The sequence below is a fragment of the Rhinatrema bivittatum genome, chromosome 3 (genome assembly GCF_901001135.1).
Source record: "Rhinatrema bivittatum chromosome 3, aRhiBiv1.1, whole genome shotgun sequence".
Classification (NCBI taxonomy): domain Eukaryota; kingdom Metazoa; phylum Chordata; class Amphibia; order Gymnophiona; family Rhinatrematidae; genus Rhinatrema; species Rhinatrema bivittatum.
This window is the reverse complement of record NC_042617.1, coordinates 51,886,073-51,901,442: the sequence shown is the minus strand read 5'-3', so window position 1 is coordinate 51,901,442 and position 15,370 is coordinate 51,886,073.

Here is a 15,370-nt window from a genome sequence, read left to right as displayed (position 1 = left end):
ACAGATTTTTTTTAATTCCAATATTTATCTATTTATTTATTTGTTTGTTTGTTTATTTATTTATTTAATTAACGTTTTTATATACCGAAGTTCTGGTAACAATGTTACTAATCACTTCGGTTTACATATAACAAAGAAAAGACTTAACATGTTTGTCTTACAGAGAACAAGGAGGAGCGAGGAACTGGGATAAAATATTAACTTAGATTAAATAACCTATGACATTAAGAAAAACATCATTATAAAATGAGATTTAACATTTTAGCGATTGGGATCAATCATGTAACAAGTGGTCGAAAGAGTTTCTATGATTATTAAGCAGTTCTATGATTATTAAACAGATTATTAAGCAGATTATTAAGCAATTACTTAGTCTCTCAGTGCACTGGGCTTCACTGGGCAGTTTAACAGGCTGGGTCTGTGCAGTCAAGTGCCCAGGGAGTCTGCCTCATTTGTGCTTACAAGCAAGCAGCTTCTGTGTACACGCCACACACATTAGTGCACAGCCAGGCACCGTGACAGTGGGCAGTGGGTAGTTTAAACAGACTGATCCTAACTATTGGGTGGGTCTGTGCAGTCAAGTGCCCAGGGAGTCTGCCTCATTTGTGCTTACAAGCAAGCAGCTTCTGTGTGCACGCCACACACATTAGAGCACAGCCAGGCACCGTGACAGTGGGCAGTGGGTAGTTTTAACAGACTGATCCTAACTATTGGATGGGTCTGTGCAGTCAAGTGCCCAGGGAGTCTGTCTCTTTTGTGCTTACAAGCAAGCAGCTTCTGTGTGCACGCCACACACATTAGTGCACAGCCAGGCACCGTGACAGTGGGCAGTGGGTAGCTTTAACAGACTGATCCTAACTATTGGGTGGGTCTGTGCAGTGAAGTGCCCAGGGAGTCTGCCTCATTTGTGCTTACAAGCAAGCAGCTTCTGTGTGCACACCACACACATTAGTGCACAGCCAGGCACCGTGACAGTAGGCAGTGTTACTACTCAGTGACATTAAATCCATAATGTCAGGGAAAGAGAGATGTAGTCGAGTGATTGGGACTGGCAGAGGAGGCACCTCAAAAGACACTAGTGCAACACCACCAGCAGAGCTAAAAAGGCAACTGTCGCACTCTAAACTCTTTGTAGGGGATGGCAGTTCCATGCCAAAAAAAATGAAATCTGACCATGATACATCGCCATCACCACCACTTGTTTCTGGCCCTGTAGTTTTGGAGGTGAGGGAAGGGGATGCAGAGTCATGCCAGACAAAATGTAGACACCGAAAAGCAGCAGGGGGACAGAAGTCTTGACTAACACTTAGCGTTGACAAGGTAGCGCAGTCACTGTTTGCTTCTGATTCAGATGAAGAATCTTCTTGTGTGGGATTCTCATCAGAAACGGAAGAAGTAATAGCTGACGAATCTTCGGTAGAATCAGTTAGTCCTGTCTTAGTCTCCACAAATGTGCAGCAGGGGAGAGATGAAAGTGATAACAAGGAGGAGGAAGAGCAGTCAGTAGAGGCACAGAGGGTGACTGAGGCCCCTCTGGCATTGCTTCTCAGGGTGCACCCACTACCTCAGCTCCAGTGCCAGCATCCACCCCCAAGGTGTTAGAGAGTGGAGGATCATGAAAGACATCTCCGATCTGGAGACACTTTAAAGTGACGGAAGACCCGCGTTATGCTCGGTGTAATTACTGTGCCAGGGATATTAGCAGAGGCAAGCAAATGGGACATCTATCTAATTTTGGCATGAACCATCATATGAAGAGGCAACACCCAACAAGATTACTGCCATCTGGGGATGGTGGCAGTACCAGTGGGGGGACACCTTCCAACCAGTGTGCAGTGGTAGGAAAGCAGCAGAGTCAGCCCACGCCCTCATCCCCTTCTAGCAGTCAAGTGGCATGCCAGCAACCCCCTGACATGTGGCAGAAGCGACAATCCACCATGGAGGAAATGGGGTGGAGTGCGGTAACGCTATCCCGGGGTAGGAGGCAGGCAGCCTCAAAATTTGTAACCAGGACCATTGGGGAAATGATTGCCCTTGATGACCAGCCCTTGCAGTTAGTGGAGAATGTGGGTTTCAAGCGTTTTTTGAAGGTCGTACTTCCAAATTACAAAATCCCCTGCAGAACCACATTTAGTAGAAAGGTCACCCCCAGCCTGTACAAGCAGTGTTGCAGTCGCATGCAAGCACTGCTAGCTAAGGCAGAGGGAAGAGTGCATTTCACCTGCGATATCTGGACCGCCATGAATGCTGCACACTCTTACCTCTCTCTGACAGCACACTGGTGGGGCATGGCTGAGGCAGGGGCAACCAGCAGCTCTATTACTGAAGAAGTATCAGGGTGGAGGTGGGCTTTACTGCACACCCACCTGACGGACCAGGCCCATACCGCAGCCAATATTTTAGCATGCATCAGACAGATGCTGGAGGGCTGGCAACTACACCAGCGAGACAGGAAAACGCAGGTAGGGTTCTTTGTCACAGACAATGGTGCAAACATGGTTAAGGCAATAACCGAGGGGCGCTTTAAGAACATCCGATGTTTTGCACACACTCTGCACCTGGTAGTGAAGTCAGCTCTGAGTTGGAGTCCAATGACAAAGTGAATGAATACCTGCATAGGTTAATACAGAAGTGCAGGAACATAGCAGCACACTTCCACAGAAGTGTCAAGGCGGGGCAGGTTCTCCGACAAAAGCAGACTGATTTGGAGATGCCTCACAAGCGTCTCATTCAAGACATTGCCACCCGGTGGAATTCCACCTTTATGATGCTGGAGAGGTTACTGGAGCTGAAGACACCCCTTCATGAACTTTCTGGTACAATGGACATAGGTGTGCAGAATCCCCTAGGGCATCATGATTGGTTAGTCATGAGTCAGCTGGTAAAACTCCTGCAGCCCTTCAAGGATGTCATGGAGGAGCTGAGTTCCAGAAGTGCCACCTTGGCTGACATCATCCCTATAGTTAATTTCCTGGATGAACATTTGGAGGCCTTTAAACAGGAAGAGGGAATGACAGCTGAGGTGCTGCAGTGTCTGGACGTTTTGCAGCAGCAGGTGAAAGACAGATTAAGGCCTTTAACAGACGATCGCACATTCATGCTCGCCTCAGTCTGTGATCCCCGTGTGAAAGGTAAACTCGCCCTACAGTCCAATTCTCTGTCATTTGTGAAGGCGCTGCTGTTAGCAAAAGTCCGTGAACAGGAGCGCCATAGGCGGAGACAGATTAGGCTTGAAGCAGAGGTGGAAACAGCAGGCACGTCAGAGAGTTGTGCTGCTAGCCCAAGCAGGAGCAGCACTGTGTCAGCGACAGATAGTACCTCCTCCTCCACGTAAGAACGCCCAAGGCATGTTGCCCATAAAGATTCATCAGTTGTGCAACGGGCGAGAGAGAGAAAGCAGCTGGCATGAGTGACTCTGAGCCCGCCCGAGCAAAGGAGACACCAGCACAGCTGTCAGTGACACGGTATCTCTCAGAGCCGATAGAGAAAATGCAGACAGATCCACTGGCATATTGGGCACACAAGTCCACTGTCTGGCCACACCTAGCCAAAGTGGCTCAGCGATATCTGTCATGTCCACCAACCAGTGTACCCAGTGAACGTGTCTTTTCAATGACAGGGGATATCATGAGCCCTCACCGCTCAAGGCTGGCACCAGAGTTGATGGAAATGCTAGTGTTTTTGAAAGTAAACCTGCCTTTGCTTGGGTTTCCAAATTTTCCCTGTGAATGGCAAGATGAATAAAAGCAATTCAAAGCCTTGCAGCAGCTCCAATTGCCTCCTATGCTCCAGATAATATAAGCATTGCAGCACATGTACCTGACATGAAACGCTGTGCCTGACCGTCAACTGTCCAGGCCTTATGTTCCTACAAGTGTTTGACCTCGATTGCTGTGCCTGTTCATCCAGGCCTTATGTCCCTAGGTGGGATTGACTTCTGTCCTCGACTGCTTTGCCTATCAGTCCAGGCCTTGTGTTCCTACAAGTGTTTGACCTCGATTGCTTTGCCTGTTCATCCAGGCCTTATGTCCCTAGGTGGGATTGACCTCTGTCCTCGACTGCTTTGCCTGTCAGTCCAGGCCTTGTGTTCCTACTAGTGTTTGACCTCGACTGCTTTGCCTGTCAGTCCAGGCCTTATGTCCCTAGGTGGGATTGACCTCTGTCCTCGACTGCTTTGCCTGTCAGTCCAGGCCTTGTGTTCCTACAAGTGTTTGACCTCGATTGCTTTGCCTGTTCATCCAGGCCTTATGTCCCTAGGTGGGATTGACCTCTGTCCTTGACTGCTTTGCCTGTCAGTCCAGGCCTTGTGTTCCTACACGTTTTTGACCTCGACTGCTTTGCCTGTCAGTCCAGGCCTTGTGTTCCTACAAGTTTTTGACCTCGACTGCTTTGCCTGTCAGTCCAGGCCTTGTGTTCCTACAAGTTTTTGACCTCGACTGCTTTGCCTGTCAGTCCAGGCCTTATGTCCCTAGGTGGGATTGACCTCTGTCCTCGACTGCTTTGCCTGTCAGTCCAGGCCTTGTGTTCCTACAAGTGTTTGACCTTGACTGCTTTGCCTGTCAGTCCAGGCCTTATGTCCCTAGGTGGGATTGACCTCTGTTCTCGACTGCTTTGCCTGTCAGTCCAGTTCTGAGAGCTCTTCAAGTTCCTTTGTCATCAGCTGAAGTGCGTAAGTACAGTCAGTAACTTCTGGGTATTCACTAGACGCCAACGGAAACACCCCACTCTAGGGGTGAACCCGTTCTAGGGAGTCCTTTCCTGCACAAAGGAAAGGGAACTCTCTCCTGGGCCAGCCTGTCTTTCCCCTATCAAAACCACAGGGACCAGACTACCTCCACTCTGCCAGCCTGTCTTGCCCCTATCAGCTTTCTGCCACTCTGCCTTGCTGCCAATCACCAGATGACTCACTTAACTCCTTGTGGTGTTCTTGCCACTATCATGGTTCCTCAGTGTGTTGGTGCTAGTCTTTCTGCTTGCTATGTTCCCCCTTCATTGTGCTGTAGGATGTCAATGCCACTTGTCTTGCCGCTTTGCCTGTTGTGCTGCCTTCGATGGTTCATGCATCTGTTATCGGTGCTCTCTTTTGAAGCTGTGGATGTGTTTTTGACACACTCACTGCTGCTTTGTGCCTCTGTTAAAGCATTCTTGCCACTCCTGGTACCCCTTTGCACCTTTACAGTGCCTTAGGCTATTCATGCCACTTTGCCACAGTCTAAGTACTTTGGAGCTTTTTTGTTGTTGTGATGATTGCTCCCCAGAAGTTTCATCAAAATTGATAATAAAACCCCAATTCTGCAGCCAAAAATAGGCTGGAAATCCTTCCCCCATTGACTTTAATGGGAACCGGAAAACAAATTCACATATCGACGTATTGGATGCGCCATACGTCCGAATGCAACAGAAATGACCCCCGATGAATACGTATCCCGAATGCAACGAAACTTTTTTGGCTGCACATCCCTAATATCCACATATCAATTACATTTCTAAGGTTTACAATAAAGTATTTCAGTTTATGGCACAATTCAAACCCAATGGTTTAATGGATTTTAAGATAAAAATCCATTTCTGTTCTTTCCAACTCAACAAACAATTCTGGCCTCCTCCTCTTTGTAGCTTGGGTGATAGCTGATCAATTATAGAACATCTCAATTTGTCAAATGAGTGCCAGTGCTGTATCCAATGCTGGACTGAAGGAGTATCAATACATCAATTTTTTAATACAACTTCTGTGTTCTGCAAGCTGGATCCTAATAACATAGGATTAGTTTTCCCAACGAAGATCTTATTTCAAGGACTTTTAATGACAGACATTATAATTATAATTATATTGCAATTGGAAAAATGATGAAATGTCACTGTATGTTGAGTCATAAAATTCTTTTATCTGTAAGGTAACTGCACCCAAAGTGCAACATTCATATTTATAATGTCCAACAAGTTGTGAACCATACAGTGTCTTAATAGTTTGGTTTTGAGGCAATCAAGATAAAATAATCTTCTCTCTAACATTCTGATTTCTTGTGCGCACAGAAATAACTCCCGACGTAAAACATGAATGTATATACCACTTCTGCTCAATGATCTTTCTGATTTCCCATAACATATTCAAATGCCTAAGTAGACAAAGCGATCTCTAAATGAGGCTCAGAAGATTTTTCTTGCTGAGATAACAGGCTTTCGCGACCTGAATACAAGCCTCTTTTAAAAGGACTCCTTCAGAACATTTACAGAATATTTTCTCTGTAGAAACCTTGCTGACAAATCTTTTGATTGTATTATTATTTTTGCATGCAACCAGAGGAAAGCTTGAGAAATGTAAACCATTATTGCGGTCGATAAGTGATCGTATCAGATTCTAGAAAATATTAATTGACAATGTATTTATGCTTTGGGGAGGGGGAGGTTACCTTCTTTCAAGTTTTTCAATGGCTTAACATGTGATAAGAATTTCAGATGGTCAATGAATTTTCATATTACTTCCATTTGCTTTATTGGAATTTGGTGCTATTAAGAACGAGGAAATAGGTTTTTCAACATGCTTATCTGAAAACCTACTGATTGCAATAAAAGGTGAATTTTCAAAAGTTGCGTGCATAAAAAAATAGCACTTGCACGTGTAAACTAGCATAGCATATACCCAAGTATATACTATTTTTAAAACTGCAACATACATATGTAAATCAGGGTCTGCAAATAAGATTACACATGTAAAAGGGCGGACCAGGGGGTTTCTGGGGAGAGGCCAACATTTACACAAGTTACAATTTTATACATGTAAATGTGGCATCTTACTCGAGTATATTTACTCCTGCTCAATATCAGGAACAAGTAATCGTAAATATTGCAAAAGTGACTGGGTGGGGGGGAAGTCTGTGAGAAATGGGGGACTTCAGGCTGAATAATCAGGAGGGTCTTCATGAGCTGCAGATGGACTGGGCGAACTGGTAGACTAATTGGTAAAAATGGTTATTTCATTGTTGCATGGATGTTAGGAAATCCCCTGACTTATGTGTGTATAAAAGCCAACTTACGGGAGGCAAATGCGTCTAAGAAAATAAGAACATGCCTATACTGGGTCAGACCAAGGGTCCATCAAGCCCAGCATCCTGTCTCCAACAGTGGCCAATCCAGGCCATAAGAACCTGGCAAGTACCCAAAAACTAAATCTATCCCATGTCACTGTTGCTAGTAATAGCATTGGCTATTTTCTAAGTCAACTTAATTAATAGTAGGTAATGGACTTCTCCTCCAAGAACTTATCCAATCCTTTTTTAAACCAGCTACACTAAGTGAACTAACCACAACCCCTGGCAACAAATTCCAGAGTTTAATTGTGCGTTGAGTGAACAAGAACTTTCTCCGATTAATTTTAAATGTGCCTCATGCTAACTTTATGGAGTGCCCCCTAGTCTTTCTATTATCCGAAAGAGTAAATAACTGATTCACATTAACCCATTCTAGACCTCTCATGATTTTAAACACCTCTATCATATCCCCCCTCAGCCGTCTCTTTTCCAAGCTGAAAAGTCCTAACCTCTTTAGTCTTTCCTCATAGGGGAGCTGTTCCATTCCCTTTATCATTTTCGTCACCCTTCTCTGTACCTTCTCCATCGCAACTATATCTTTCTTGAGATGCGGCGACCAGAATTGTACAATATTCAAGGTGTGGTCTCACCATGGACAATAAAGAGGCATTATGACATTTTCCGTTTTATTCACCATTCCCTTTCTAATAATTCCCAACTCTGTTTGCTTTTTTGACTGCCGCAGCACATTGAACCGATGATTTCAATGTGTTATCCACTATGACGCCTAGATCTCTTTCTTGGGTGGTAGCTCCTAATATGGAACCTAACATTTTGTAACTATAGCATGGGTTATTTTTCCCTATATGCATCACCTTGCACTTATCCACATTAAATTTCATCTGCCTTTTGGATGCCCAATTTTCCAGTCTCAGAATGTCTTCCTGCAATTTATCACAATCTGCTTCTGATTTAACTACTCTGAACAATTTTGTATCATCTGCATATTTGATTACCTCACTTGTCGTATTTCTTTCCAGATCATTTATAAATATATTGAAAAGTACGGGTCCCAAAACAAATCCCTGAGGCACTCCACTGCCCACTCCCTTCCAATGAGAAAATTGTCCATTTAATCCTACTCTGTCTCTGTTTCCTGTCTTTTAGCCAGTTTGTAATCCACAAAAGGACATCGCCTCCTAACCCATGACTTTTTAGTTTTCTTAGAAGTCTCTCATGAGGGACTTTGTCAAACGCCTTCTGAAAATCCAAATACACTACATCTATTGGTTCACTTTTTTTTTGTTATTTAAAGTTTATTAGCATTTTCATGAACAATACAACTACATGGCTGTGTTACAGACACTAGGCAATAGAGCACAATACATCGTGAGTAACATGATCCATGTCAACTTGTTACAAACATTAGTAAAGAACTTTCTGAACACTACTGGTTCACTTTTATCCACATGTTTATTAACCCCTTCAAAAAATTGAAGCAGATATGTTAGGCAAGACTTTCCATGAGTAAATCCATGTTGACTGTGTTCCATTAAACCATGTCTTTCTATATGCTCTATGATTTTGATCTTTAGAATAGTTTCCACTATTTTTCCTGGCACTGAAATCAGGCTCACTGGTCTATAGTTTCCCGGATCACCCCTGGAGCCCTTTTTAATTATTGGGGTTACATTGGCAACTCTCCAGTCTTCAGGTACAATAGATGATTTTAATGACAGGTTACAAATTTTAACTAATAGATCAGAAATTTCATTTTTTAGTTGCTTCAGTACCCTAGGATGCATACCATCCGGTTGTTCGCCTGACTTGGTTGTTCGTCTGACTCATCACCCTTGAAAACCATCTCTGGAACTGGTATCTCCCCAACATCCTCATTAGTAAAAATGAAGCAAAGAATTCATTTAATCTTTCTGCAATGGCCTTATCTTCCCTAAGAACCCCTCCGTCATCTAACAGTCCAACCGACTCCCTCACAGGTTTCTTGCTTCGAATATATTTTTTAAAGTTTTTATTATGTGTTTTGCCTCTACGGCCAACTTCAGTTCAAATTCTCTCCTATCAATGTTTTACACTTAACTTGACAATGCTTATGCTTTATCCTATTTTCTTCAGATGGATCCTTTTTCCAATTTTTGAAGGATTTTTTTTGGCTAAAATAGCCTCTTTCACCTCACCTTTTAACCATGCAGGTAATCGTTTTGCCTCCTTCCACTTCTCTTAATGCGTGGAATACACCTGGACTGTGCATCTAGGATTGTATTTTTAAACAATGTCCATGCCTGTTCATCACTTATACGGCTAAATTCTGACTTAAGTTTCAATGTTGCTGTTATTTGTGTTCTGATGTAGAAAATTTTAGAGCACAATCATAACATTTGAAGGCAAGTTTTCTCATGTCCAAGGCTATTTTACTCTCCTATCCTCCTCTTTCTTGCAGAATAGGAAAAAAGGGGGATATAACAGGAGGGGAGGAGTTGGAATAGAGAGAGGAGGGTGGCTCTTTTTTCCTTTGCTCTACTCTCTCTAGCTTCACACTTTTCCATCCTGTTCTCTGCCTGACAGGAAGGGAGGAGGGAAACAAGAGGGGAGGAGCCAGATTAGGGGAGCAGAATGGCTCTTCCTTGATCTCCCCCTCACTTTCCTTTCTTTGGAGATGCTTCTCTGTTGCCTGAGATTTGGGCTTTGACCAATAGAGTCCTCCTGGCAGAGCTCTGTGTGTTCATGCACTAAAGCCCTGGCGCTGCCCCCATAATTGCCGTGTCAATCAGCTGAAAACAAGCCATTACATAGGCAGTTTTCTAATTCCCCTCATCTTTTATAGATTTGCATCTGCCCGGTTGGGGGTCCACTCTTTTTTCCTCTCTCTTCTTTCTCCCGCCTTCTGCTCGCAGGATGGGTGGAGGTCGTCCTCTCCTTGGATCTTGGTGATCTCAGATTCCTCTTTCTGGAAGGGGACCTCTCCCATTTAATAGATGAGCAAAATTAATTAAGCTTAACTAAGTCCCAAAGGAATGGGTACTCCAATCTTAAATAAATTAATTAGACTTAAGGGTGGATTGGGATGGTAGAAAGAAACTCCTATCCAAATAATATGCTCCATGGAGACAGAAGTTAATTTTTAAAGCCCAGCACGTGCAAAAACCGGAGGATACATGCGTGGCCGGGCTGTGTGCATATCTTCCGACACACGCCAAAGTGCCGGGTTCCTTGAAAGGGGTGGGGCAGGGCAGGGAGGGGGCCAACCGGGACAGTGGCCATTAGGCCCAGTCCCAGGGAAATGCGCGCTGGCAGTTGGCCTATTCGGAGGAACGGATAAGTTCTAAAGCAAAAAAATTACGATAGTTAGGGTAGGTTTAGGGGGAGAAGAGGGGAAAAGGGAGGAAGGCTAGGCTACGTAGGGGGACAGGAAAGTTCCCTCCTGGTGTAGACCCGATTATATCACCGTGCATTATTTTTTAAAATCCCCCCCCTTGCGTGCGCGAGATGCCACCTGCCTGCACAAGCGCGTGCCAATATTAAAATTGGGTGCGCATGTTGTGTGCGCAGGGTAAATCATATTTTATAACATGGGCATGGCGACACGTGCATGTTATAAAATCACCGCGTCCATGTGCATGTCCCAGGAACCATGCACACATGGATGAACACATGGGCCTTTGAAAATCTACCCCTTAAGAGAACAGCACAGGACATGCTGCCTCTGCAAAAGCAAAAGAGGAATCCGCAAGACAAAATGGTGCCTTAGCTCCAAGTGCTAGAGGGACATACCATTTACCAACTTCCACATGGGGGAGCCATACACACAATATTATTCCTAAATCCCTCCCCATACCAATTGGTAAATTCCTTTACCTAACTCTGGTAGGGGACTAACAGGATCCCCCATGTATATCATATGATAACGACCGACCTTTTGGGTACCACTGAATTGCCACCCTTTTTTTCAGAGCAAAATAGTTGGATCACTTTTAAGTATGCTGTGCGGCTTATTTCATTTATTCTTTGAGCTGCACATGGAAATTATTACTGGTGTGGACTCTTTAGGTTGGTTTGCAGCTCAAGAATGAGGCTGATGCAAGTGCAGAGAAGGTTTGAAAGACAATGCATTTTGTTTGCCTGGATCTTTATGGGAGGGAACTCAGGTGAAGACAAGCACTGCTTGATTAATATGAGTGTCTTATTATTTTCTTTCAGAATACATTGGAATTGGTGATGTTATTTTTAAAATATATAGAATACTGGCATTGCATGAATTCATATAAACAGTACACATTCTCATAACCATCTCTCAGCCTCTCAAAACACACATCCCAGGATGTTATTTTCAGACAATTACAGACTCATAGAAAAGGAAGCTGGTCTTCTAGTCACATCCCCCCACCCCCGCCTTCAGTTGGAAACCATTAGTGCATTTATATCTTCTCAGGCAAATGATTGGGATGTCGTCATCTGCCTTACATAACCTGTCTCTGCCCTTTGCTCAGTGGAGATGAAGAACACCCAATCAACCCCACCCCAGTCCTCTCGACACCAGGATGAGTAAACTCTCACCTTCTTCAACTAACTTTTCTAGATCAGGTAAGCCTGGCCTGGAATTATTTTTCTTGCTTTCCTCTGGTCTTTCTCCTGTTCCTCTACATTCTTTTTAAATAGAGTCCAGAGCTGGACACAGTCCTTTATCAAACTTGAGTAGATAAGAGCATGAGAAAATTCCTTAGTTTAGAAATCCCAGTGTCTTTTGTTTTAATTATCACAAGATGTGACAGGGTCTGCAGACGGAGCAAAAGGAAGAACAGCTGAATAGCCCAGGGATGCCAGCGGACCTGCTTGAATACGTCTGAGGATAAGAAAAACAGTGGGACCAGAAGGGAAAGCCTGGAGGAGCAGAACTCGGGGAGACACAAAATGTGGATTTCAGCAACAGGTAAAAAACATTTTTCTCTCTTGGGAGTTTTCAAGCCTCTTAATAGGCGGAGAAATGTAAAGATGATTTTTTTTGTGTGTGTAATACTGCATCCCGACCGTTTGTGCCACTCATGTACCAGCAGGAGCTCCTTCACAGATGCACATCCTTCCTGTTATCTTCAGCTCCACCACTTCTGCATGGCACCCAAAGACCAACAGATGGGAGACCCTGTCTCGCACGCTTTATGGAACAGGGAGCAGAAGTTCTCCTTGTAGAGGTCACTTTGCCAAGCTATTTCCATGGGTAAATTGCAATTTGCCTGGGTAGAATGGCTTCGCTGAGAATTGTTCTCAGAGTGGTGAACAATCTGCAGGAGCTTCCACAGCAAATGCACTTGTAGCTGAGGGAACAAGAGGCACTCATGAGGGGTGGGAAAGGAAAACAGCAGGCGCACAATGCACGGATGCTGTAAGGTGAATTTTAAAAAGTCCTGCGTGCGCCAAAACCAGGAGATGTGTGCAAAAGTTGGGCCAGCACACGCCAAGTGGATTTTATAAGCCACCCATGGACGAGTGTATCTCCCGCTCTGCGCACAAGTGTAACATTTCTGAAAAGCGGAAGAGTGTGGATGGGGTCCCTTATAAAATGTCCCCACTTATGCGGTAGAAGTGGCATGTGCACACACATGAGCGCTTCCATTTAAAATTGTGCACACATGTGTGCGCATCCAGGCTATGTTATAACATGCATGCACATATGCGCGCATGTTATAAAATGGACACATCTCTGGACCAAGCCGGCAAACGCGAGCACACGTGCGCCCGTGCGCCTGTTTAAAAGTTACTGTCCCAGTGTGCAATGCACTTTGCAATTTTGCTCATTTTCCAAGAGAAATCATGAGGATGGCTGTGTTTGGAAAATGTACCTAAAACATGCACAGTGAAAGCTCCTGCCTAGTTTGCAACTGTGCAGGCCATTTGAGAATTACCCTTGATCTGCCCAAAAAGAAAATCCAGTTTTGCAGATGCCATGTGATTGCACTATTGCACTGTTACTCCTGCACTCTACTGAAGGTATGGTCATGGGGCAGGATCCATTTGGGCACCAATAAGCTGGAGCCACACAGACCTAGCTGCATGTTCCATTACAATATGCAATATATTCCTTGGGTTGTAATTCATTTCCAAGGTAAAATTGCTGTAAAATGTTAACCCGTCTTCCATACGAAGCTAACATCAAGCTTGGCTGGATATCATGAGCAGGTTTTTAAATGATCTTGTTCAACTTTAAACTGGGAGATATTTGTAGCACTTTGTGGTGCTTTTTCTCTTTTTACTTTCTCTGTGCACACTATATCAGGAGTCATTCAACCTACAGTAACCACATTTTCAGTATAGGTAGATCTATTTAAAAACTAGAAACTGGAATGATATTTTCCAAAAAGCTATTGCCAAAAATTGGGAAAATCATGTTTTTTTGGTCACATGATCAGGACTGGCCAAAAGGTGGCTTTGACGCTTGCTACGTTTTGGACTATGATTTGGACTGACCCCTGGCTTCGACCCTTGCTCTGTTGACCTCCGTTCTTCGCCTTCTCACTGCCTGCTTTGACATCAGCCTGTTCTCCATTTGTCTTCTGGTATCTTCCTGGTCTTGGCCTTCTCAGGCTCCGGCCTACTACTACCCGGGCGTCACCTATTTCTTGTTCCTGGCCCTCTTTGGCGCCCGGGTCTCTGGACCCCTGCCTCATCCGGACCTGCCGCAGTCTTCCTGGCAATCTACCACTTCTCCAACTGGGAGTCATCTGACGGAGGCCCACCTAAGACCAGTCGGCCCGGCACCCAAGGGCTCAACCTGCGGGGAACGAGGGCTGGTATTGGTGAAGTTCCAGTCGGCCCCCGTCTCCCAACCAGCTCCACCTCCCGACGATGGGGACCCGAAGGGCTTGCCCTGCGGGTGGCGTCAACCCCACTTCGGGCCAAGGATCCCCCTCCAACACAACACAATTAAACCCTGTTTCCATCTTTAGTCCCCAGCATCAATAATTATACAGTCTCAGCATCCAATAAACACAGAGCAGAGAAATTGTGGTTTCCAACTTCTTTACTGATAGTTTGGTCAGATGATTGGATAATATTTACAGCTTAGATTAATTTTCTTCATCAAAGTCAATAAATAATAAACAGCAGATTCTGTAGATAGAATAAACTTGTGACTCTACTTCTTCTAGCAAACTCTCTACTTCTAATGGAAGCTCTCTATTTACACAATTACTCCTTGCATCCAATTCCTTACTTAAGAACATAAGAACATAAGAAATTGCCATGCTGGGTCAGACCAAGGGTCCATCAAGCTCAGCATCCTGTTTCCAACAGAGGCCAAACCAGGCCACAAGAACCTGGAAACTACCCAAACACCAAGAAGATCCCATGCTACTGATGCAATCAATAGCAGTGGCTATTCCCCAAGTAAACTTGATCAACAGCCGATAATGGACTTCTCCTCCAAGAATTTATCCAAACCTTTTTTGAACCCAGCTACATTAACTGCACTAACCACATCCTCTGCCAACAAATTCCAGAGCTTTATTGTGCGTTGAGTGAAAAAGAATTTTCTCCGATTAATCTTAAATGTGCTACTTGCTAACTTCATGGAATGCCCCCTAGTCCTTCTATTATTCGAAAGTGTAAATAACCAAGTCACATCTACTCATTCAAGACCTCTCATGATCTTAAAGACCTCTATCATATCCCCCCTCAGCCATCTCTTCTCCAAGCTGAACAGTCCTAACCCCTTCAGCCTTTCCTCAGAAGGGAGCTGTTCCATCCCCTTTCCTCAGCTGTACAGATTAAAGTTAGCTTAATCTTCTTTTACCTCCCAATTTCTTTCCTTCTTGCTCTTCCCACTGGAGATGGTCAGAATATACATTCAATTCCAATTTGTAATCAGAACTGAGCCCCAGATTTAATACTCTTCAGAAATACTCTTTGAATACTCTTAACTCCTTATGCAGCACCTGAAGGGTACTTTCCCTTGTATTTCCCTGAATTCTTGCCACTCCTTAGGCAGCACTAGGTGGGCACTTCTCATACCTTTAAGGAACCTTTCCCCAACAGCAACAAAGTTCTTTTCACCTTTAATTGTATCTTCTTTGTTGCTTCTTTCAATGCACTTTACTGGGATCCCTTTCTCCAGATGGAAATTGTAACACCTCTATATCTTTCTGGATGAAAGACTTCCGTCTTGCAAAGGTTTGGTATACTGACTCCCAGGTACCAAGAGGAAAAAATATTAATTAAACCCAAAAGGGGAGAAATTAAGCAAGAAGCAGGAAGGGTGGAAAAAAATGTTCATGCCTCCAAAATAAGAGATAGCTCAAGACAATTAATGCAAAAATATTCTTCCTATACAGCAG